At 43.8% G+C, this 26,465-nt stretch overlaps 1 long non-coding RNA gene across 1 annotated transcript in view; it reads right to left on the bottom strand.

The window, feature by feature from the left end:
* LOC117519185 overlaps positions 1 to 18,772 on the bottom strand; it is a 34,369-nt gene extending 15,597 nt beyond the window's left edge. Inside the window, exons 1-4 of the long non-coding RNA XR_004563198.1 lie at positions 18,717 to 18,772; positions 18,479 to 18,526; positions 18,310 to 18,363; positions 18,190 to 18,219 (exon numbers count right to left, since the gene is read on the bottom strand). This is a non-coding gene — a long non-coding RNA (uncharacterized LOC117519185). The remainder of the gene's footprint in view (positions 1 to 18,189; positions 18,220 to 18,309; positions 18,364 to 18,478; positions 18,527 to 18,716) is intronic.
* Between the last annotated feature and the right edge of the window lie 7,693 nt (positions 18,773 to 26,465).

Raw genomic sequence — 26,465 nt, 5'->3', positions numbered from 1 at the left:
TAATGTGTGTGTGTGTGTGTGTGTGTGTGTGTGTGTGTGTGGTGTGTGTGTGTGTGTGTGTGTGTGTGTGTGTGTGTGTGTGTGTGTGTGTGTGTGTGTGTGTGTGTGTGTGTGTGTTTGTATAGACAGCCAGTCATATGTCCTTTGCTTTATGTCATTTCAGGCGATCAAAACAAGATTTACAGAGGTGCTGGAGAGCGACAGTGCTCTCCTGGCTGCTGTGACTCTGCCCAGGTTCAAGTTACGTTGGCTGTGAACACAAGAAAGAAAGGGACAAGGCCAAAGCAGAGCTGCTGGCGGTATGTCGTGCAAGTGTAAGAAATGAAGACCGGCTCAACTGTTGAGGATGTGTTCTTCTCCTTTGATGATGAGGACGACGCTTCTGCTAGTGCGGAAAGTCAAGTCGCAGATTATTTGAAATCAGGAGCCCAAGGGATGGACTCACTTCATGGATTTCCTCTTATAAAGAGAATTTCCCTGAAGTATAATGCTGCCACTCCATCCAGTGCTCCAGTGGAGAGACTGTTTAGCCTGGGGAAGCTGGTCTTCACACCAAAGAGGAACAGACTCTCTGACCTCAAGTTTGAGAAGCTGCTTCTCCTACGATACAACCACTTGTTTAAGGGCTAAAATGTTGAGATGACTGGGTTGGGTGGGTGGATGGATGGAGAGAGGAATGCATGCATGTTTAGAGTTGGATTTAACAAATCCATGAACATTTTCAGTTCAATTTAAAACGCACTCCTGTTAAGCTATTTACTTTCTTTAAGAAACAAAATTGGAGCACTTTATGTCCATCCGTTGGCTATAGTTGTGTACTAGTTCTGGTAAGTTAGAGTTGCAGTAAATGAAAACCTTTGTGCAGGTAACTGTCTTTGCTGTTGGTGAGACGACTGGGTTGGCTGGTTAGATAAATGATTGCATACATGCAAGATGAATGAATGCATGTTATAGACTTTTAAGTTGGATTTAACAAATCCATATACATTTTCAGTTCAGTTTAAACGAGCCTCTGTTAAATTGTGTACTTTTGTTTTTAAAAACATATTTTGAGAACTGTATGTCCATCCGTTGTCTATAGTTCGTGTTGAGTTGCAATAAATGCAAACCTCTGTGCGGGTACTTGTCTTTGCTGTCCTGCTCTCTATGCATCTGGCTTATGAAACACGCTCTGAGAAGGGGGGGGCTACGGGGCAAGTGACGCAATAGTTACTTTTACTGGTAACTAGTTACTTTTATAGTGGAGTAACTCAGTTAGTAACTCAGTTACTTTTTGGGAGAAGTAACTAGTAACTATAACTTACTTTTTCAAAGTAACGTGCCCAACACTGATAGAGACCAGTTGTATTGTTCGGCTTAGAGGCAGTGGCACTAACAAAAATACAGGATGCAGAGCTGGAGGTGGAGGTGGCAGAACTGAAGATCTGTGATTTTGTTTGGGAGTGATAAAGACACAAAAGATAAGGAATGAATATATTAGTGGGACAGCACAGGAGGGATGGTTTGGAGACAACATCAGAGAGGTGAGAATGAGATGGTTTAGACATGTACAGAGGAGGGACTCAGGATTCACAGGGAGAAGGATGATGATGGAGTCACCAGGCAGGAAGAGAAGAGGGAGTTTAAAGAGGAAATTTATGGATGTATGCAGGTGGCTGATGTGAGAGAGGACGGATGGAGATGGATCATCTGCTGTGGCAAGAGAAGCTGAAACAAGAGGACAAAGTACTTACAAAGCGAATATCATATGATGCATCAGGTGAAAACAAAAGTCCAAATATCTCTCTGTGAAGATATCAGACTAGAACGCCTTTCTTGCATGCACACATCTTCATATGTTGTGCTACCACTATGTGAAGTTTCATTTAAACCCAAAAGCCATTTTCTGAGGATTTGCCCTTACAAAGTCAGTATCATATGATGCATCAAATAAACAAAAAAAATCCAATTATCCCCTCTAGAAGACCCCGAATTAGAATTATTTAACTTCAATTAACTTATACACTGCAAAAACTGATATCTAAGAAAGTAACAAAAAAATAAAATTTGACTTAGTTTTGTCTAAATATAGTAGGGTGAAGTAAACATCAAAGATGCTTTGCCACAAGCTGCGACTGCAGGAACTACTTTGAAAATGGTAATACAGGCCGTCATCTGAGATGGTATTCCTTGGAGCCACATTTTTGGAAACCCCTCCGCATCGTCAGCAGGCATCTCAGGTTCACAGGTGTTTCGCCCCTTAACCTGTACACCTTGCCTGAGTGGGGCAGCGAAGACTGACTAGGCTTCGCCTGCAGAAGGGTTCCAGCTGTGGGCTCTCTTTAGCCCACAGCTAGTGAAATTTAGTAAAATAATTTTGACAAACATTTTTTACATGAGAAAAAATGTCTTATTTTGGGAAAATGTATCTTGCTTTTTCTTAAGTTTTTCCAACTAATATCAAGCTGTATTTAACCAGTAACAAGGACAGGCAATGGATTTCAACAAGATTATTTTCCTTATTTTAAGACAGAGCCTTATCTTAAAATGAGAATTCTGTCTAGTTTTTCTTTCCCATTTATTTGTATTACGGTTTTTTAATGAACAGCATTTTTATAGATATACACTTTGCATAAGTGTTGTATACAGGCAAATCTATAAAAATAAAAATAGTGCATATATATGCATACATATATATTCACATATGTATATATAAAAGACAAAGTAATAATAACAAATAACAAAAACAGAGAGAAAAAACCTGCACAACAGTAATATAAAGGTGTAAGTAACTTGAGTAGAACAAGAGGCATGTCCAGATATAACTTTAAATTTTAGTTTTTCTCGTAATTAATAAAGGATTGCCAAATGGAGTAAAACATTTGTTCTTTCTGTCTCAAAGAATATTTGATTTTTTTCTAATTGTAAATATTGCATTACTTCTCTTAAAAGATTTTGATGGGTAGGAGGATTCTTATTTTTCCAGTAAAGCAAGATTAGGCATCTGGCTAATAATAACACAAAACACAGCACATTAATTTGCAAACTGTTTAGATGTAGCTGAGAAGGAACAACTCCAAATAATGACATTACAGGATCTGTTGGAAGTCTAATTTTTAAAATTTCAGACAGTGTCTGTTGTTTTTGACCAGTATAGTGTGATGTTGGGACAGTTCCAAAATGTATATGACAGTGTCGCCGAAGCGTAGCCACAGTGTTCACAAGAAGCATCCACTCCTGGAAACATCCTAGACAGTTTTTGTTTTGACAGGTGCAAACGATGAAAGATTTAAAACTGTAATAGACCATGTCTCACATATACAGTAGTGTTCAGAATAATAGTAGTGCTATGTGACTAAAACCATTAATCCAGGTTTTGAGTATATTTCTTATTGTTACATGGGAAACAAGGTAGCAGTAGATTCAGTAGATTCTCACAAATCCAACAAGACCAAGCATTTGTTGGGAAAGTGAAGTACACGGACCCACGACAGGGGGCGTAAATGAATGGCCAATAGGAAGTCCAAATAAATAACAATTTATTCTGCAAATGTGCACAACCACCAAAATATGCTTTTAGTCTATCAATCAATCTACACAAAAGATGACGCGTGGGCAGGCCCGAGGATAGGAGATGCCTATCCAGAGAAGGGCCGGGACCCACGAGGTTCCACTGCCAACGGAGACCTGCAACACACCGGAGCCGCCAAGTCCAGAGTCCCCAGGTGGCCACTGCTTCCAGCTGTCAGATCCGGTACTGCTGGCAGGAACAGACACAGGTTAAAGGTGGGTGTGTACACCCAGCAAACAGTCAGCAAAAATACAGTTCCTCTCTGGGGGAAAAAACCTCCACCTCCAAACACAGGAACACAGAGTATGTGCAGTGCCTTATGTATCACTTAATCAAAGTCTGAAGTGAGGAGTGGAGACGCCAACTCCTCCAATCTCCACAAACTCGGCTACAAGCCGCAAGTGTACAAAAGGTTACGACTGCAAAAAGCTCTGCTGCAAAAATGTGTGCGTATGGCACAGAACGGCTGAGTAGTTTACCTGACGGGTAAGCTGATAACGCGGCAGAGTTCTGATGTCTCTCCCTGGCCTTTATGGGTGGTGATGATGATGATGACTGATGACTGACAGCTGTCAGTACCGGTGCTCCTGGGGCTCCTGTGAGGCGACTCCGCCCTCTGGTGCCTGAAACCCGACGACAGGCAGGGCGCCCTCTGGTGGTGAGCCAGCAGTACCTCCTCTTCGGGCGGCCCACACAACAGGACCTCCCCTCAACGGGCACCTCCTGGCGCCCGACCAGGCTTGTCGGGATGTCGCTGGTAGAAATCGGCCAGGAGGGCCGGATCCAGGATGAAGCTCCTCTTCACCCAGGAGCGCTCTTCGGGTCCGTACCCCTCCCAATCCAACAGATATTGGAAACCCCGACCCTTCCGGCAAACATTAAGGAGCTTACGTATCATATACGCAGGCTCGCCGTCAATGATGCGGGCAGGAGGTGGCGCTGGTCCGGGTTGCAGAGGTCCGAGGTGTGATACGGCTTGACTTTGGACACGTGGAACACGGGGTGGATCCTCAGTGAAGCTGGGAGTTTAAGCTTCACTGCGGCTGGACTGATGACTTTGGTGATGTGAAAGGGTCCAATGTATCTGTCCGTTAGTTTGGGTGAGTCCGTGTTCAGAGGTATGTTCTTGGTTGATAGCCAAACCTCCTGCCCGGGCTGGTAAATGGAGGCCGGGGCGCGTCGGTGGTCTGCATGGCTCTTCGCCCTCATCCGGGCTTTCAGAAGGGCAGAGCGGGCTGTCCGCCACACCCGACGGCACCTTCTGAGATGGGCCTGGACCGAGGGAACCTCAAGTTCTCCCTCAACTGCTGGAAATAATGGGGGCTAGTACCCCAAACACACCTCGAACGGGGAGAGGCCGGTCGCCGATGATATTTGGCTATTGTGGGCATACTCAATCCAGGCTAGATGTTGACTCCAGGCCGTCGGGTGCGCGGAGGTCAATCAATCAATCAATTTTTTTATATAGCGCCAAATCACAACAAACAGTTGCCCCAAGGCGCTTTATATTGTAAGGCAAGGCCATACAATAATTATGTAACACCCCAACGGTCAAAACGACCCCCTGTGAGCAAGCACTTGGCTACAGTGGGAAGGAAAAAACTCCCTTTTAACAGGAAGAAACCTCCAGCAGAACCAGGCTCAGGGAGGGGCAGTGTTCTGCTGGGACTGGTTGGGGCTGAGGGAGAGAACCAGGAAAAAGACATGCTGTGGAGGGGAGCAGAGATCGATCACTAATGATTAAATGCAGAGTGGTGCATACAGAGCAAAAGAGAAAGAAACCAGTGCATCACGGGAACCCCCAGCAGTCTACATCTATAGCAGCATAACTAAGGGATGGTTCAGGGTCACCTGATCCAGCCCTAACTATAAGCTTTAGCAAAAAGGAAAGTTTTAAGCCTAATCTTAAAAGTAGAGAGGGTGTCTGTCTCCCTGATCTGAATTGGGAGCTGGTTCCACAGGAGAGGAGCCTGAAAGCTGAAGGCTCTGCCTCCCATTCTACTCTTACAAATCCTAGGAACTACAAGTAAGCCTGCAGTCTGAGAGCGAAGCGCTCTATTGGGGTGATATGGTACTACGAGGTCCCTAAGATAAGATGGGACCTGATTATTCAAAACCTTATAAGTAAGAAGAATAATTTTAAATTCTATTCTAGAATTAACAGGAAGCCAATGAAGAGAGGCCAATATGGGTGAGATATGCTCTCTCCTTCTAGTCCCCGTCAGTACTCTAGCTGCAGCATTTTGAATTAACTGAAGGCTTTTTAGGGAACTTTTAGGACAACCTGATAATAATGAATTACAATAGTCCAGCCTAGAGGAAATAAATGCATGAATTAGTTTTTCAGCATCACTCACACAACGTAAGGCCTGTTCCAGATCTTGATTAGCCCGCTCTGCTTGTCCATTAGTCTGTGGGTGGTACCCGGACGACAGGCTTGCGGTGGCCCCAGTTCCCTACAGAAACTCCTCCAGACTTGCGAGGAGAACTGGGGACCACGATCCGATCCGATGTCCATTGGGATACCATGCAGACGCGCGATGTGGTGGACCACGAGGTCTGCAGTCTCCTGGTCCATTGTGAGCTTCGGGAGGGCCACGAAGTGGGCCGCCTTGGAGAACTGGTCCACTATCATCAAGATGGTAGTCATTCCCTGGGATGCAGGGAGACCTGTGACAAAGTCCAGGCCTATGTGTGACCAGGGGCGTTGAGGCACTGGCAACGGCTGGAGGAGTCCTTTTTCGGCTTGGTGCACAGACTTGCCCCTGGCGCAGGTGGTACAGGCCCGGACATACTCCCGGACACCGGTCTCCATCGATGCCCACCAGAATCGCTGCCGGACCACTGCCACGGCCTCCCTGACGATGTTCTCCACGTCCCACCTGAGGGTGGCAATGATAGTGGACTCCGGTAAGATGGTGTCTGGTGGATCCGACAACTCTGTTTTGACCTCCTCTTCATGCACCCGGGACAGCGCGTCAGACCTCTGGTTTTTAGTCCCGGGGCGGTAGGTGATCTGGAAGTCAAATCGACCAAAAAACAGTGACCAACGGGCTTGACTGGGGTTCAGGCACCTAGCGGTCCAGATGTACTCCAGCTTCCGATGGTCAGTGAAGACCGTGAATGGAACCGCAGCTCCCTCCAACAGATGTCTCCAAGCTCCCGATTGCCGACGTCATAGTTGCGCTCTGCTGGGGTCAACCTGCGGGAGAAATAGGCACAAGGGTGGAGAACCTTGTCGGACTCCCTGCTCTGGGACAGCACGGCTACTATCCCTGAGTCAGAGGCATTCACTTCAACAACAAACTGGCGGTTAGGATCGGGCTGCACCAGAACTGGCCGCAGTCGAAAACCGGCATTTCAACTCCTTGAAACGCAGCTTCGCACCAATCCGACCAGGTGAAGGGGACTTTTGGGGAGGTCAGGGCTGTAAGGGGACCAACATCTTGACTATAGCCCTTAATGCACCTACTACAGAAACTTGAGGAAGCCGAGGAACTGTTGCAGCTTCCTACGGCTTACGGTTGGGGCCAATCTCTCACCGCCGCTACCTTGGCCGGATCGGTGTTGCGACGGAGTGGAGGAGAGGATGAACCCCAGGAAGGGCACAAAGAAGTACGGTGGAACTCGCACTTCTTGCCCTTCACAACAGCGGTTCTCCAACAACTGCTGCAGGACATGAGTACATGCTTAACATGGGTCTCAGGATCCGGGGGAGAAGATAAGGATATCGTCCAGGTATACGAAGACGAACCGATGCAGGAAGTCCCGTAAGACGTCATTTACCAATGCTTGGAACATCACGGGGGCATTAGTGAGGCCGAATGGCATGACCAGGTACTCAAAATGACGTAACGGGGTGTTAAATGCCGTCTTCCATTCGTCTCCCTTCCGGATCCGAACCAGGTGTTAAGCATTCCTAAGATCCAGTTTAGTGAATATTTTGGCTCCATGCAGGGGCGTGAACACTGAATCCAATAGAGGCAGCGGGTATCGGTTGCGAACCGTAATCTCGTTCAGCCCTCTATAATCAATGCATGGACAGAGTCCGCTGTCCTTCTTGCCCACAAAAAAGAAACCAGCAGCTAATGGGGAGGAAGAGTTCCGGATTAACCCGGCAGCTAAAGAGTCCCGGATGTCGGTCTCCATTGATTCATGCTCAGGACGTGAGAGATTGTACAGCCTACTGGATGGATACTCAGCGCCCGGAACCAAATCAATGGCACAATCATACGGTCGGTGCGGAGGAAGCGTGAGTGCAGATCTTTGCCGAAAAGCAAGATCATGGTACTCAGCTGGTACCACCGTAAGATTGGGGGGGACATGAACCTCCTCTTTAGCATTCTCACCGGGTGGGACCGAGGATCTTAAACACTCCCGGTGGCAGGTTTCACTCCATTGAGCCACATCCCCAGTCGGCCAATCGATCCAGGGATTGTGCTTAATCATCCATGGATAACCCAAAATAATTCTGGAGGTAGATGGTGTTACAAAAAACACAATCTCCTCCCTGTGATTTCCAGATACAACCAGTGTTAAGGGCTGTGTCTGGTGTGTTATTATTGGAAGAAGGGTGCAATCTAGTGCCCGCACCTTCAAAGGTGAAGGAAGGGCCACTAGAGGGAGCCCTACCTCCTTCGCCCATCTACTATCCAGTAGATTCCCCTCTGACCCCGTGTCGAGTAGTGCTGGGGCATGAACGGTTAAATCCCCACAGAGGATTGTGACTGGGAGTCGTGTGGATTTACGTGGTTTCCCCTCGTGAGCATTATGGCTCACCCTTAGCCCAGTCTCTATGGGCGAGTGTTGTCGTTTTGACCGCTTGGGGCAGTTTTTCTGCATGTGCTCACTCGAGCCACAGTAAAAACACTCTCCACGTGCCAGCCTCCTTTGTCTGTCATTCAATCTCATTTTAGCCCTGCTCATGTCCCTAACATCGTCAGCAGGGGGAGCTGTTGTCACGCGGAGCACTCTGGCTTTGGAGCGGGGGGAGGACGGCGCTGCTTCAGACCTGGAAGGGAGAGGGGCGGCGCGTGCCCGGCCACGCCCCTCGTCTCGCTCCTGTCTGTGTTCTTCTAATCGGTTATCTAACCGTATAACTAGGTCGATAAGCCCGTCTAAATCCTGCGGCTGATCCATCGCCACCAGGTGCTCCTTTAGGGCCGGAGACAGCCCCCTTATAAAGGCGGCACGGAGCACTACCGCATTCCAGCTGGCTCTCGCTGCCGCAACGCGGAAGTCGACTGAATACTCAGCGGCGCTCCGGTGCCCCTATCGGATTGACAGTAGCACATTAGAAGCGGATTTGCCTCTGTAAGGATGATCAAACACCTGTCGAAACTCCCTGATAAACTCAGTGTACGTCGACAGAAGCCGTGAATTCTGCTCCCAGAGCGCCGTAGCCCAGGCGCGTGCCTTGCCCTGAAGCAAATTAATCACAAAAGCCACCCGGCTGTGGTCTGACGCATACATCACGGGGCGTTGTGAAAAAACGAGCGCGCACTGCATCAGAAAGTCTGTGCATATTTCGACACAACCCCCGTACGGTTCCAGGGGGCTAATGTAAGCTTCGGGAGAAGGGGTGAGACCCTTGAACCACCACTGGATCATCAGTATTAAGCAACAGGCCCACAGGAGGGGTGGCTGCAGCTTGACGCGCACACCTTTATTGAGCGGGTGAGAGCCTCCATCCTGCGGGTGAGGTGAATATCGTGCTCGGTTAATAGATCCAACTGAGCCATAAGGTTGGTGAGAATGTGCTGCAGCTCACCCAACTCACCTCCTGGTGGAGCCTGCGCACCTTGCATTTCCATTGGTGGTTCAAACGGTGATAAACGCCCCTCGGAGTCCATGACATGGCTGAGTTATCCTGTTGGGAAGGTGAAGTACACGGACCCACAACAGGGGGCGTAAATGAACGGCCAATAGGAAGTCCGAATGAATAACAATTTATTCTGCAAATCAATCAATCAATTTTTTTTATATAGCGCCAAATCACAACAAACAGTTGCCCCAAGGCACTTTATATTGTAAGGCAAGGCCATACAATAATTATGTAAACCCCAATGGTCAAAACGACCCCCTGTGAGCAAGCACTTGGCTACAGTGGGAAGGAAAACTCCCTTTTAACAGGAAGAAACCTCCAGCAGAAACCAGGCTCAGGGAGGGGCAGTCTTCTGCTGGGACTGGTGGGGCTGAGGGAGAGAACCAGGAAAAAGACATGCTGTGGAGGGGAGCAGAGATCGATCACTAATGATTAAATGCAGAGTGGTGCATACAGAGCAAAAGAGAAAGAAACAGTGCATCATGGAACCCCCCAGCAGTCTATGTCTATAGCAACATAACTAAGGGATGGCTCAGGGTCACCTGATCCAGCCCTAACTATAAGCTTAGCAAAAAGGAAAGTTTTAAGCCTAATCTTAAAAGTAGAGAGGGTGTCTGTCTCCCTGATCTGAATTGGGAGCTGGTTCCACAGGAGAGGAGCCTGAAAGCTGAAGGCTCTGCCTCCCATCTACTCTTACAAACCCTAGGAACTACAAGTAAGCCTGCAGTCTGAGAGCGAAGCCCTCTATTGGGGTGATATGGTACTATGAGGTCCCTAAGATAAGATTGATCATATTAAGATCGAAGCATTAAATAATGGTAGGGCTTCCTTGAGCAGCCTGGTAGGAATGGGGTCTAATAACATGTTGATGGTTTGGATGAAGTAACTAATGAAAATAACTCAGACAGAACAATCGGAGAGAAAGAGTCTAACCAAATACCGGCATCACTGAAAGCAGCCAAAGATAACGATACGTCTTTGGGATGGTTATGAGTAATTTTTTCTCTAATAGTTAAAATTTTGTTAGCAAAGAAAGTCATGAAGTCATTACTAGTTAAAGTTAATGGAATACTCAGCTCAATAGAGCTCTGACTCTTTGTCAGCCTGGCTACAGTGCTGAAAAGAAACCTGGGGTTGTTCTTATTTCTTCAATTAGTGATGAGTCGAAAGATGTCCTAGCTTTATGGAGGGCTTTTTTATAGAGCAACAGACTCTTTTTCCAGGCTAAGTGAAGATCTTCTAAATTAGTGAGACGCCATTTCCTCTCCAACTTACGGGTTATCTGCTTTAAGCTACGAGTTTGTGAGTGATACCACGGAGTCAGGCACTTCTGATTTAAAGCTCTCTTTTTTAGAGGGCTACAGCATCCAAAGTTGTCTTCAATGAGGATGTAAAACTATTGAGGAGATACTCTATCTCACTTACAGAGTTTAGGTAGCTACTCTGTACTGTGTGATATATGGCATTAGAGAACATAAAGAAGGAATCATATCCTAACCTAGTTACAGCGCTTTCTGAAAGACTTCTAGTGTAATGAAACTTATTCCCCACTGCTGGGTAGTCCATCAGAGTAAATGTAAATGTTATTAAGAAATGATCAGACAGAAGGGAGTTTTCAGGGAATTATGTTAAGTCTTCTATTTCCATACCATAAGTCAGAACAAGATCTAAGATATGATTAAAGTGGTGGGTGGACTCATTTACTTTTGAGCAAAGCCAATAGAGTCTAATAATAGATTAAATGCAGTGTGAGGCTGTCATTCTTCAGCATCTGTGTGGATGTAAAATCGCCCACTATAATTATCTTATCTGAGCTAAGCACTAAGTCAGACAAAAGGTCTGAAAATTCACAGAGAAACTCACAGTAACGACCAGGTGGGACGATAGATAATAACAAATAAAATGGTTTTTGGGACTTCCAATTTTGATGGACAAGACTAAGATGTCAAGCTTTCAAATGAATTAAAGCTCTGCCTGGGTTTTTGATTAATTAATAAGCTGGAATGGAAGATTGCTGCTAATCCTCCGCCCCGGCCCGTGCTACGAGCATTCTGACAGTTAGTGTGACCGGGGGTGTTGACTATTTAAACTAACATATTCATCCTGCTGTAACCAGGTTTCTGTAAGGCAGAATAAATCAATATGTTGATCACATTATTATATCATTTACCAACAGGGACTTAGAAGAGAGAGACCTAATGTTTAACTAGACCAACATTTAATGTTTTAGTCTGTGGTGCAGTTGAAGGTGCTATATTATTTTTTGTTTTTTGAATTTTTATGCTCTAAATAGATTTTTTTGCTGGGTTATTGGTAGTCTGGGAGCAGGCACCATCTCTACGGGGATGATGGGTAATGAGGGGATGGCAGAGGGAGAGAAGCTGCAGAGAGGTGTGTAAGACTACAACTCTGCTTCCTGGTCCCAACCCTGGATAGTCACAGTTTGGAGGATTTAAGAAAATTGGCCAGATTTCTAGAATGAGAGCTGCTCCATCCAAAGTGGGATGGATGCCGTCTCTCCTAACAAGACCAGGTTTTCCCCAGAAGCTTTGCCACTTATCTACTGAAGCCCACCTCATTTTTGGACCACCACTCAGACAGCCAGCAATTCAAGGAGAACATGCGGCTAAACATGTCACTCCCGGTCTGATTGGGGAGGGGCCCAGAGAAACTACAGAGTCCGACATTGTTTTTGCAAAGTTACACACCGATTTAATGTTAATTTTAGTGACCTCCGATTGGCGTAACCGGGTGTCATTACTGCCGACGTGAATTACAATCTTACCAAATTTACGCTTAGCCTTAGCCAGCAGTTTCAAATTTCCTTCAATGTCGCCTGCTCTGGCCCCCGGAAGACAATTGACTATGGTTGCTGGTGTCGCTAACTTCACATTTCACAAAACAGAGTCACCAATAACCAGAGTTTGATCCTCGGCGGGTGTGTCGTCGAGTGGGGAAAAACGGTTAGAGATGTGAACGGGTTGGCGGTGTACACAGGGCTTCTGTTTAGGGCTACGCTTCCTCCTCACAGTCACCCAGTCAGCCTGCTTTCCCGGCTGCTCGGGATCTGCCAGGGGGTAACTAACGGCGGCTAAGCTACCTTGGTCTGCACCGACTACAGGGGCCTGGCTAGCTGTAGAATTTTCCACGGTGCGGAGCCGAGTCTCCAATTCGCCCAGCCTGGCCTCCAAAGCTACGAATAAGCTACACTTATTACAAGTACCGTTACTGCTAAAGGAGGCCGAGGAATAACTAAACATTTCACACCCAGAGCAGAAAAGTGCGGGAGAGACAGGAGAAGCCGCCATGCTAAATCGGCTAAGAGCTAGTAGCTACGTTAGCTAGCGGATTCCTAAAAACACGCAAAGTGAATAATGTGTAAATAATTTAGAGGTGATTCAGCAGAAGGAGTGCTTTAGTTAAGGCACGTAAAGATTACACTGGGAAACAAATCGTAATCTAGATAACTAGATCAATCTAACTGCGCAGATTAAACAGCTAACAGATACAGAAAAACACCGCTGTGCTCCGGAACAGGAAGTGATACAATACCGCAGTGAGAGCCAACCACCAGTAGAGGCCAAATGTGCACAACCACCAAAATATGCTTTTAGTCTGTCAATCAATTTACACAAAAGATGACGCGTGGGCAGGCCCGAGGGTTGGAGACGCCTATCCAGAGAAGAGCCGGGACCCATGAGGTTCCACTGCCAACGGAGACCTGCAACACACCGGAGCTGCCAAGTCCCGAGTCCCCAGGTGGCCACCGCTTCCAGCTGTCAGATCCAGTACTGCTGGCAGGAACAGACACAGGTTAAAGGTGCGTGTGTGTGCACCCAGCAAACAGTCAGCAAAAATACAGTTCCTCTCTGGGGGAAAAAACCTCCACCTCTCCCTGGCTTTTATGGGTGGTGATGATGATGATGACTGATGACTGACAGCTGTCAGTACCGGTGCTCCTGGGGCTCCTGGGAGGCGACTGCGCCCTCTGGTGCCTGAAACCCGATGACAGGCAGGGCACCCTCTGGTGGTGAGCCAGCGGTACCTCCTCTTCGGCCGGCCCACACAACAGCATTCATGATATGCACACTCTTAAGGCTGTGAAATTGGGCTATTAGTAAAAAAAAGTAGAAAAGGGGGTGTTCACAATAATAGTAGTGTGGCATTCAGTCAGTGAGTTCATCAATTTTGTGGAACAAACAGGTGTGAATCAGGTGTCCCCTATTTAAGGATGAAGCCAGCACCTGTTGAACATGCTTTTCTCTTTGAATGCCTGAAGAAAATGGGACGTTCAAGACATTGTTCAGAAGAACAGCGTAGTTTGATTAAAAAGTTGATTGGAGAGGGGAAAACTTATACGCAGGTGCAAAAAATTATAGGTTGTTCATCTACAATGATCTCCAGTGCTTTAAAATGGACATTGATCAGCTCCAGGATGATCAAACACAGTCTAGAGTTACCTGTAAGTGCTGTGACAGTTAGAAGACGCCTGTGTGAAGCTAATTTATTTGCAAGAATCCCCCGCAAAGTCCCTCTGTTAAATAAAAGACATGCGCAGAAGAGGTTACAATTTGCCAAAGTACACATCAACTGGCCTAAAGAGAAATGGAGGAATATTTTGTGGACTGATGAGAGTAAAATTGTTCTTTTTGGGTCCAAGGGCCACAGACAGTTTGTGAGACGACCCCCAAACTCTGAATTCAAGCCAAAGTTCACAGTGAAGACAGTGAAGCATGGAGGTGCAAGCATCATGATATGGGCATGTTTCTCCTACTATGGTGTTGGGCCTATATATCGCATACCAGGTATCATGGATCAGTTTGGATATGTCAAAATACTTGAAGAGGTCATGTTGCCATATGCTGAAGAGGACATGCCCTTGAAATGGGTGTTTCAACAAGACACTGACCCCAAGCACACTAGTAAACAAGCAAAATCTTGGTTCTTTTTACTAATAGCCCAATTTCATAGCCTTAAGAGTATGCATATCATGAATGCTTGGTCTTGTTGGATTTGTGAGAATCTATTAAATCTACTGGTACCTTGTTTCCCATGTAACAATAAAAAATATACTCAAACCTGGATTAATCTTTTTAGTCACATAGCACTACTATTATTCTGAACACTACTGTATTGAAGAGGAATGGTCTCGTTCTTAAGCTTTTAGAATTATGTCTAGTTTTAAGGCCCATTTTGATTATTCAGTGCCTAGACATTTTTCAAGTTTTGAGAATTCTATTCAAGCAAATTTTTCTTACCCCATTGGCAGATTTGTTTTTGCTGAATACAAGACAATATGGATAGATTTCAGAATATTTGGCTTATTTTGAGAGGGACAGTTTTTGCAGTGTAGACATACATAGAGTTCTACCATTGTGAAGTTTCAATGAAATCTGCCAACTGGTTGAAGAGTGTGTCCAGGGTAATTCCAAACAACCACAGCTTTTTGTAGTAGTAGTACCTTTTACTTCTTTCAGTCGACAAAGAGTACACACCACCAGTATCTGAAACAAACATCACCTCTCACGGGTCCTCTGCCGTTCACCTTCATTCGGCTCAGCGGCAATAATAGTCGACTGTAATTACTCATCCTGGGAAATAACAACTAATGCAGACTGAGCTTGTGACTGAGAATACCGACTCGGTACATACAGCAGCAACAAAACGTACCTCACATCAACTACTGACCATTATCACACACGTCACATGATAAATACACATAGTATAAACATCCATTGTGCATCAATGCAACTGAGAAATCCAAGTGCATTATTTTAGTGGGTTTTTCTGCCACTAAATATTAAATTACATACTATGAATAGATGAAAAGGGCGTGTATATTAATATCTTAATGGGTTTTTGTTGTTGTTTATTAGTCTTTCAAGCAAAAAACTGGAGACTGCAAAATATTAAAGGATTATTAATCGAGCAAGCGAGGTTAATAATTTATTATATGGCTGTTCAGAGCTGTGTTTTCTTCTTGTTGGTCTTCATTTTGCATTCAAGCTCGTTTGCTGTTAATTCCTCCAATTCAAACTTGTCAGTGTAATAAAATTCGCTCGGAGAATGGTCCTCTTCATCACTCACAATTTCTTTGTTCGCTTTTTGTTTTGTTTTATTTTGCGCTGTGAAAATTGTAAACAAAGTTGCAAATCTGATACACGATTCGGACCGATTGGCATGGTAACGGTCTAATATGGGAAAAAATCTGACCGGAAATCAGGCAATCAGAGTGCGTGTACTGTCATAGCCATAATAAACATGCATATTCCACATGTACATGGACTGTTGTCTCTCTTTTGTTGTAGAGATGCAAAAGTTGATAAAGGAGAGAATAACAGCTACAGCATGAGAAATAGCACAATATGGCACACACAAAGGATTAAAAGAGAAAGGATCTCATCTCACTCGCTCTGTCTCTGGTTCACATAAACACAGATAGTAACTCCCTTCGGCTGCTCCCTTGTTTGCATTCGGGGTCGCCACAGCAAATCTAAGGTGAATCTGCATGTTGAATTGGCACAGGTTTTACACCGGATGCCCTTCCTTCCTCGCAACTCCACATTACATGGAGAAATGTGGCAGGGGTGGGATTTGAACCCGGAACCTTCTGCACTGAAACCAAGCGCATTAACCACTTGGCTACCACCCCTGCAACATGAACACAGATATGGAAACTTAATATAAATGATGGCACAGTGCAGCCGTGTCCTCTTTGCAGCATCGCTATCACTGATTTGATGAATGCAGCACATTCTGCAGGATTCCATTCCTACTGAAAACAAGAGTTTCTTATATAAAAAAAATGCTTTGGCCTTTTATTCAAAAATGTTGCAAGCCAATGTGCACACTGGGGTGCATTAGGAGATAGGCTGAAATAACAGCATGATGCACTAAGAAAGAAATAACCATGTGTATGATAGTGTGACATAAGAACTCCACTCTTATTACAGCCTCAAGTCTTCTTCAGTATGATTCCACAAGCGTGGCACACCTATCTTTGGGCAGTTTTGCCCATTCCACTTTGCAGCACCTCTCAAGCTCCATCAGGTTAGATGTAGAGCGTCGGTGCACAGCCATTTTCAGATCTCTCCAGAGACGTTCAATCAGATTCAGGTCTGGGCTCTGGCTGTGCCACTCAAGGACATTTACAGAGTTGTCCTGAAGCCACTCCTTTGATATCTTGGCTGTGTGCTGAGGGTCATTGTTCTGTTGAAATATGAAATCTGAATTCAAGAGCATTCTGGAGTAGGTTTTCATTCAGGATGTCTCTGTATATTTGCTGCATTCATCTTTCCCTCAATCCTGAGTAGTCTCCCAGTTCCTGCTGCTGAAAAACATCCCCACAGCATGATGCTGCCAACACCATGCTTCACTGTAGGGATGGTGCCTGGTTTCTTCCAAACATGACGCCTGACATTCACACCAAAGAGTTCAATCTTTGTCTCTTTAGACAAGAGAATTTTGTTTCTCATGGTCTGAGAGTCCTTTAGATACCTTTTGGCAAACTTCAGGCGGGCTGCCATGTGTCTTTTACTAAGGAGTGGCTTCCATAAGTGGTTGCTGTAGAGATGGTTGTCCTTCTGGAAGGTTCTCCTCTCTCCACAGAGGAATGCTAGAGTTCTGACAGAGTGACCATCAGGCTCTTGGTCACCTCCCTGACTATGGCCCTTCTCCTCCAATTGCCCAGTTTAGACGGGCGGTCAGCTCTAGGAAGAGTTGTGGGGGATCCAAACTTTTTCCATTTACAGATGATGGAGGCCTCTGTGCTCAATGGGACCTTCAAAGCAGCAGAAATTCTGTACCCTTCTCCAGACTGGTGCCTCAAGACATTCCTGAGGTCTACAGACAGTTCCTTTGACTTCATGATTGGTTTGTGCTCTGACATCCTGTCAACTGTGGGACCTTATATGTAGACAGGTGTGTGCCTTTCCAAATCATGTCCAATCAATTGTATTTATCCCAGGTGAACTCCAATTAAGCTGTCGAAACATCTCAAGGATGACCAGTGGAAACAGGATGCACCTGAGCTCAGCTATGAACTTGATGGCAAAGGCTGTGAATACTTATGTACCTGTGAGTCCTTAGTTTTTGTTTTTTTTTCATACTAAAGTAGCAAAAATGTCAAAACAACTTTTTCCACATGTCATTATGGGGTATTGTGTGTAGAATTTTGAGGGAAAAATGAATTTCATCCATGTTGGAATAAGGCTGTAACATAAAATATGGAAAAAGTGAAGCTCTGTGAATACTTTCCAGATGCACTGTACATGAAATAATATGAATATAATCTGTGAACACTGTTCACCTCTAAAAATGTATAATGATTTTAGGGTTTCTTACAGTATAAAAGAACATCAAGTTGTATTTATTCAGGTTTTCTGCTTAGAAAAAAAATGTATTGTGGTGTTGACAACTGTCTTCGTGATGCCATGTACTCGTCAGTACACCTACAAAATAAATAAATAAATATAAGTTGATCATTATTATTGTTGTTGTTGATGGTGGAGGTGGTAAATCTTAATAATAGATTAATGAAATAGAAAATATCATCTTTTAGTTACCATGGAATAGTAATGTTTGGACATTTAAAATGGAATTATTCTATTGATCCACTAATGAAGATAAAAAGCAACATCAGATGTTACAATTTTATCAAAATCCTCAACACAGTCCAGGAAACAAAAAAATTAATGGAGTCTCTGTTATTAAAAAACAAAACACAACAGTCTACACTTTGGAAGGTTACAACTGTGCAATCTAAATTAACAATGTAAGGGAAAATAGTAAGTCTTTTGTTCCCTCTTGTACTTACCCGTTTACTGTTTTCTCGCACTTTAATCTCCTAAAGAGAGAGAGAGAGAGAAAAAAGTATTGATTGTATTGAGATAAAATTTCTTTCATTCTGAATAATGGATCATGACATAAGAGGTACCATTGACTTATGAACCAGCATCAAGATGCAGAGTTCGGCGAACACATCAGACGTCTGTAAGAGATAGCAGGAAGAAATACAAATATTAACCAATGTTGAGGCACAGAGCTGACGAAACACATTTGACATTTATGACCAGGATCTGTTTGACTATGTCACGCCAACTCACCAAAAACCTCAGGTCTGCCAAGAAGAAGGATGAGCACTCAGTGCCTACCTGTGGAACATCAGGAAGAAAGGAAAGACAGAAGTTGAGCAAAAAGGAATTGAAGGAAGGAATCAAGGAGAAATGAAAAGAAAGGAAATAAAAGAAAGACTGGAAGAAAAAAAGGAGTGAAGAAAGTAAACACATTCACATGAAAACACAAAGACGCACAATGGAGGAAGGAAGGAGCAGTGTTTTGTACCTGGCTGAGTAAATGTCTCTGATCTGTTGTGGCTTGTTGAAATTCTGCTGGAGCACCTTTTGTTTCATGCAACAGACACATAATTATTTTTGATTAAAAAAAAAATACTGCACATTCATGAAGCATCATGTGCATAAAATAATTTGACAAATATCACTTTAGCACTCTGAAATACTGCAACAGCAAAGTCACAGCAAAAGAGAACAACCTGAAACAAGAACAATCGGACATTTCTGACATCCGCCAATCCGGAGCCGGATCACCTCGAAAATTCACTGGCGTCTTCCATGCCCTAATATCTGTGGTAAAAATTTGGTGAGAATTTGTAAATTAGTTTTAGAGAAATCCTTCAAAGCCTATATAAAGTGAAATCTTGGTCCAGAATCCCGATCAGGATCTGGATTCGGATCACCTCCAAAATTCAGTGGAGTCTTCCATGCCCTAATATCTATCTGTGGTGCAAATGTGGTGAGAATCCATGAAGTAGTTTTGACGTAATCCTTCAAAGTGTATAAAAAGTGAAATCTTGATCCAGAATTCAGATTTGGATCCAGATCACCTCCAAAATGTAATGGAGTCTTCCATGGCCTATTATGTATCTGTAGTAAAAATTTGGTGAGAATCCGTGAAGTAGTTTTGACGTAATCCTTCAAAGATTGTATAAAGTGAAACTTGATCCAGAATCAGGATCTGGATCCAGATCACCTCCAAAATGTAATGGAGTCTTCCATGGCCTAATATCTGTCTGTTGAAAATTTATTGTACTTGGCCCCACAAAATCTTAGAAACATGGTGTCAACCAGATCCTTACTCTGGATGGCATTACCCTGACCTCTAGTAATACTGTGAGAAATCTTGGAGTCTTTTGATCAGGATATGTCATTCAAAGCGCATATTAAACAAATAGGTAGGACTGCTTTTTTGCATTTACGCAATATCTCTAAAATTAGAAAGGTCTTGTCTCAGAGTGATGCTGAAAAAACTAATTCATGCATTTATTTCCTCTAGGCTGGACTATTGTAATTCATTATTATCAGGTTGTCCTAAAAGTTCCTAAAAAGCCTTCAGTTAATTAAAAATGCTGCGCTAGAGTACTGACGGGGACTGGAAGGAGAGAGCATATCTCACCATATTGGCCTCTCTTCATGGCTTCCTGTTAATTCTAGAATAGAATTTAAAATTCTTCTTCTTACTTATAAGGTTTTGAATAATCAGGTCCCATCTTATCTTAGGGACCTCGTAGTACCATATCACCCCAATAGAGCGCTTCGCTCTCAGACTGCAGGCTTACTTGTAGTTCCTAGGGTTTGTAAGAGTAGAATGGGAGGCAGAGCCTTCAGCTTTCAGGCTCCTCTCCTGTGGAACCAGCTCCCAATTCAGATCAGGGAGACAGACACCCTCTCTACTTTTAAGATTAGGCTTAAAACTTTCCTTTTGCTAAAGCTTATAGTTAGGGCTGGATCAGGTGACCCTGAACCATCCCTTAGTTATGCTGCTATAGACGTAGACTGCTGGGGGGTTCCCATGATGCACTGTTTCTTTCTCTTTTTGCTCTGTATGCACCACTCTGTATTTAATCATTAGTGATCGATCTCTGCTCCCCTCCACAGCATGTCTTTTTCCTGGTTCTCTCCCTCAGCCCCAACCAGTCCCAGCAGAAGACTGCCCCTCCCTGAGCCTGGTTCTGCTGGAGGTTCTTCCTGTTAAAAGGGAGTTTTCCTTCCCACTGTAGCCAAGTGCTTGCTCACAGGGGGTCGTTTTGACCGTTGGGGTTTTACATAATTATTGTATGGCCTTGCCTTACAATATAAAGCGCCTTGGGGCAACTGTTTGTTGTGATTTGGCGCTATATAAAAAAAATTGATTGATTGATTGATTGATTGAACTGTAGTGAGAGTAGAGCAGACTGAGATGAGCCTGGACATGTGGAGCTATGCACTGGAGAGAGCGGGAATGAAAGTCAGTAGGACCAAGACTGAGTACATGTGTGTGAATGAGAGGGAACTTGGTGGAACACTGTGGTTGCAAGGAGTAGAGGGGGTGAAGGTAGATGGATTTAAATACTTGGGGTCAACTATCCAAAGTAATGCAGTGTGTTAAAGAGGTGAAGAAGAGAGTGCAGGCAGGTTGGAGTGGATGGAGAAAGGTGGCAGGAGTGATCTGAAGCGTGAAAGGGAAAATTTACAAGATGGTAAAGAGACCAGTGATGGAATAACGGCGTTGAATAAACGGCGTTACTAAAGCCGTTACTTTTTTCAGTAACGATTAATCTAACTATTTACTCTGACTGTCACTATAACGCCGTTACCATTACCGACACCCCGTTACTGCACGTTACTGAAGCAGCTCAATCATCTTTTTTTTATTTTTTTACTTTGCGCATACAGACCAGGACTCTCAGGCGCAAGTGTGTGTGTCTTGTCAGTGTGTGTGTGAGTGACCAAGGAGGGGAGGGTGAGATAATCGCCTAAGCAATGATGATTGGCTAAGGTATAGTAAGATTACGTCTTCAGCCAATCAGAGAAACTAGGTGGGTGTTTAGAGCGCATGCATAGTGGCGGGTGTTTAGAGTGCATAGCAAGAGATGGCGAGTGAGGAGGACTCAAGTGGGAAGACAGCATTTGCTAGATGGAAATACAGACACTAACCTCATTGAGGTCAAAGGTAAAAATGTACACGTCGAGTGTACATTATGTCCCCAAGCAAAAACTTTGTCCACGTCTTGTTTAAGCAACTCCAACCTACTGAAACACCTGTCGATGGCTCACGCTTCTGCTAAACTAGTGGCCCAAGACACAGGTAGCAGGGCTGGTGTTAACGTGGGGTCCGCTAACAAAGGGCACCGTGAAGGACCCTCACTGTGTAAGCAGCAAAAGCTTGATTTTTGTGCTTCAGCTCCCCAAAAATTAACACAGAGAGAGCTCTATGACTTGATAGGGAGATATATTGTGGATAACATGCTGCCGGTGTCAACAGTGGAGTCAGACTCCTTCAGAGCTCTGATAGGGAAAATACCGAGAAAAGGAGGCGGGCCGCCTTGTAGAAAACATTTTCGAAATACATTGATGCCGAATATGTTAAAATGAATGCTGAGCTCAAAAAGAATTTGAACAGCTGGAATATTTGGCAACTACTGCAGACATATGGACTGCATATGGGCCGTCATACGTGAGCATTGCCACAGAGCTTGACAACATCCACTCGTCCTGTGGCATTTCGCACAAAATAACGGCAACTGTCATTGACAATGGCTCGAATTTCGTTAAGGCTTTTAAGAGGTATCAGTCAGTCAAGGAGGTTGACTCTGGAGATGAGGAAGATGATGAGGTGACTTTTGTTGACATGAATGATGTCTTGCAAAGCCGTGTTGATGAGGATGATGATGTGATTAATTTACCACCACACTACAGGTGTGCATCACACACACTGAACCTTGGTCTTGTTCTGACATTGAGAAGTGGATTCTCTCCAGACCAGAGAAGGCAGTTTATAGGAGTGCAACTCCAAAATGCACAGCCTTGTGGAATAAGGCCAGCCGTTCCACAGGGCACAGAGGATGTAGAGGATGTGGTTGCAAAGAAGCTGATAGTGCCTTGCAGTACCAGATGGAATTCTTTTTATGAAGCCTTATCTAGGATCTGTGAGATTCCCATAGTCGACCTCAACACCATCTCATCCAAGTTGGCTTAAAAGCAATCACAGAAAAAGAGCATCAGCTCCTGAAGGAATATTGCATTGCGATGAAGCCGCTGGCAGTCCCCTAGATATCCTCCAGGGAGAGGACAACTGCTACCACGGCACGCTGCTACCTACCCTGGAGACCTTGATGATGAAAACCCGTGAGCTGAAGAGTGGACTCCAAATACTTGTGGACCTTCCAGAGACAATTGTTGAGGTAAGAACTACATTTCTGTCTAATACATCTATACATTGTGAAAATGAATAATATAGTATATATATACTCGTAATGTGTGTGTGTGTGTGTGTGTGTGTGTGTGTGTGTGTGTGGGTGTGTGTGTGTGTGTGTGTGTGTGTGTGTGTGTGTGTGTGGTGTGTGTGTGTGTGTGTGTGTGTGTGTTTGTATAGACAGTCAGTCATATGTTCTTTGCTTTATGTCATTTCAGGCGATCAAAACAAGATTTACAGAGGTGCTGGAGAGCGACAGTGCTCTCCTGGCTGCTGTGACTCTGCCCAGGTTCAAGTTACGTTGGCTGTGAACACAAGAAAGAAAGGACAAGGCCAAAGCAGAGCTGCTGGCGGTATGTCGTGCAAGTGTAAGAAATGAAGACCGGCTCAACTGTTGAGGATGTGTTCTTCTCCTTTGATGATGAGGACGACGCTTCTGCTAGTGCGGAAAGTCAAGTCGCAGATTATTTGAAATCAGGAGCCCAAGGGATGGACTCACTTCATGGATTTCCTCTTATAAAGAGAATTTCCCTGAAGTATAATGCTGCCACTCCATCCAGTGCTCCAGTGGAGAGACTGTTTAGCCTGGGGAAGCTGGTCTTCACCCAAAGAGGAACAGACTCTCTGACCTCAATTTGAGAAGCTGCTTCTCCTACGATACAACCACTGTTTAAGGGCTAAAATGTTGAGATGACTGGGTTGGGTGGGTGGATGGATGGAGAGAGGAATGCATGCATGTTTAGAGTTGGATTTAACAAATGCATGAACATTTTCAGTTCAATTTAAAAAGCACTCCTGTTAAGCTATTTACTTTCTTTAAGAAACAAAATTGAGCACTTTATGTCCATCGTTGGCTATAGTTGTGTACTATTCTGGTAAGTTAGAGTTGCAGTAAATGAAAACCTTTGTGCAGGGTCTTTGCTGTTGGTGAGACGACTGGGTTGGCTGGTTGGATAAATGATTGCATACATGCAAGATGAATGAATGCATGTTATGGACTTTAAGTTGGATTTAACAAATCCATATACATTTTCATTCAGTTTAAATGAGCCTCTGTTAAATTGTGTACTTTTTTTTTAAAACATATTTTGAGAACTGTATGTCCATCCGTTGTCTATAGTTTGTTGAGTTGCAATAAATGCAAAGCTCTGTGGTACTTGTCTTTGCTGTCCTGCTCTCTATGCATCTGGCTTATGAAACACACTCTGAGAAGGGGGGGGAGGGGCAAGTAACGCAATAGTTACTTTTAGTGGTAACTAGTTACTTTTATAGTGGAGTAACTCAGTTAGTAACTCAGTTACTTTTTGGGAGAAGTAACTAGTAACTATAACTTACTTTTTCAAAGTAACGTGCCCAACACTGATAGAGACCAGTTGTATTGTTCGGCTTAGAGGCAGTGGCACTAACAAAAATACAGGATGCAGAGCTGGAGGTGGAGGTGGCAGAACTGAAGATCTGTGATTTTGTTTGGGAGTGATAAAGACACAAAAGATAAGGAATGAATATATTAGTGGGACAGCAGGAGGGATGGTTTGGAGACAACATCAGAGAGGTGAGAATGAGATGGTTTAGACATGTACAGAGGAGGGACTCAGGATTCACAGGGAGAAGGATGATGATGGAGTCCAGGCAGGAAGAGAAGAGGGAGTTTAAAGAGGAAATTTATGGATGTATGCAGGTGGCTGATGTGAGAGAGGACGGATGGAGATGGATCATCTGCTGTGGCAAGAGAAGCTGAAACAAGGGACAAAGTACTTACAAAGCGAATATCATATGATGCATCAGGTGAAAACAAAAGTCCAAATATCTCTCTGTGAAGATATCAGACTAGAACGCCTTTCTTGCATGCACACATCTTCATATGTTGTGCTACCACTATGTGAAGTTTCATTTAAACCCAAAAGCCATTTTCTGAGGATTTGCCCTTACAAAGTCAGTATCATATGATGCATCAAATAAACAAAAAAAATCCAATTATCCCCTCTAGAAGACCCGAATTAGAATTATTTAACTTCAATTAACTTATACACTGCAAAAACTGATATCTAAGAAAGTAACAAAAAAATAAAATTTGACTTAGTTTGTCTAAATATAGTAGGGTGAAGTAAACATCAAAGATGCTTTGCCACAAGCTGCGACTGCAGGAACTACTTTGAAAATGGTAATACAGGCCGTCATCTGAGATGGTATTCCTTGGAGCCACATTTTTGGAAACCCCTCCGCATCGTCAGCAGGCATCTCAGGTTCACAGGTGTTTCGCCCCTTAACCTGTACACCTTGCCTGAGTGGGGCAGCGAAGACTGACTAGGCTTCGCCTGCAGAAGGGTTCCAGCTGTGGGCTCTCTTTAGCCCACAGCTAGTGAAATTTAGTAAAATAATTTTGACAAACATTTTTTACATGAGAAAAATGTCTTATTTTGGGAAAATGTATCTTGCTTTTTCTTAAGTTTTTCCAACTAATATCAAGCTGTATTTAACCAGTAACAAGGACAGGCAATGGATTTCAACAAGATTATTTTCCTTATTTTAAGACAGAGCCTTATCTTAAAATGAATTCTGTCTAGTTTTTCTTTCCCATTTATTTGTATTACGGTTTTTTAATGAACAGCATTTTTATAGATATACACTTTGCATAAGTGTTGTATACAGGCAAATCTATAAAATAAAAATAGTGCATATATATGCATACATATTATTCACATATGTATATAAAAGACAAGTAATAATAAATAAAAAAACAGAGAGAAAAAACCTGCACAACAGTAATATAAAGGTGTAAGTAACTTGAGTAGAACAAGAGGCATGTCCAGATATAACTTTAAATTTTAGTTTTTCTCGTAATTAATAAAGGATTGCCAAATGGAGTAAAACATTTGTTCTTTCTGTCTCAAAGAATATTTGATTTTTTTCTAATTGTAAATATTGCATTACTTAAAAGATTTTGATGGGTAGGAGGATTCTTATTTTTCCAGTAAAGCAAGATTAGGCATCTGGCTAATAATAACACAAAACACAGCACATTAATTTGCAAACTGTTTAGATGTAGCTGAGTAGGAACAACTCCAAATAATGACATTACAGGATCTGTTGGAAGTCTAATTTTTAAAATTTCAGACAGTGTCTGTTGTTTTTGACCAGTATAGTGTGATGTTGGGACAGTTCCAAAATGTATATGACAGTGTCGCCGAAGCGTAGCCACAGTGTTCACAAGAAGCATCCACTCCTGGAAACATCCTAGACAGTTTTTGTTTTGACAGGTGCAAACGATGAAAGATTTAAAACTGTAATAGACCATGTCTCACATATACAGTAGTGTTCAGAATAATAGTAGTGCTATGTGACTAAAACCATTAATCCAGGTTTTGAGTATATTTCTTATTGTTACATGGGAAACAAGGTAGCAGTAGATTCAGTAGATTCTCACAAATCCAACAAGACCAAGCATTTGTTGGGAAAGTGAAGTACACGGACCCACGACAGGGGGCGTAAATGAATGGCCAATAGGAAGTCCAAATAAATAACAATTTATTCTGCAAATGTGCACAACCAAAAATATGCTTTTAGTCTATCAATCAATCTACACAAAAGATGACGCGGGGCAGGCCTGAGGATAGGAGATGCCTATCCAGAGAAGGGCCGGGACCACGAGTTCCACTGCCACGGAGACCTGCAACACACCGGAGCCGCCAAGTCCAGAGTCCCCAGGTGGCCACTGCTTCCAGCTGTCAGATCCGTACTGCTGGCAGAACAGACACAGGTTAAGGTGGGTGTGTACACCCAGCAAACAGTCAGCAAAAATACAGTTCCTCTCTGGGGGAAAAAAACCTCCACCTCCAAACACAG

Source organism: Thalassophryne amazonica, chromosome 10 (assembly GCF_902500255.1).
Source record: "Thalassophryne amazonica chromosome 10, fThaAma1.1, whole genome shotgun sequence".
Lineage (NCBI taxonomy): Eukaryota > Metazoa > Chordata > Actinopteri > Batrachoidiformes > Batrachoididae > Thalassophryne > Thalassophryne amazonica.
This window is presented reverse-complemented; position numbering and strand designations above follow the sequence as displayed.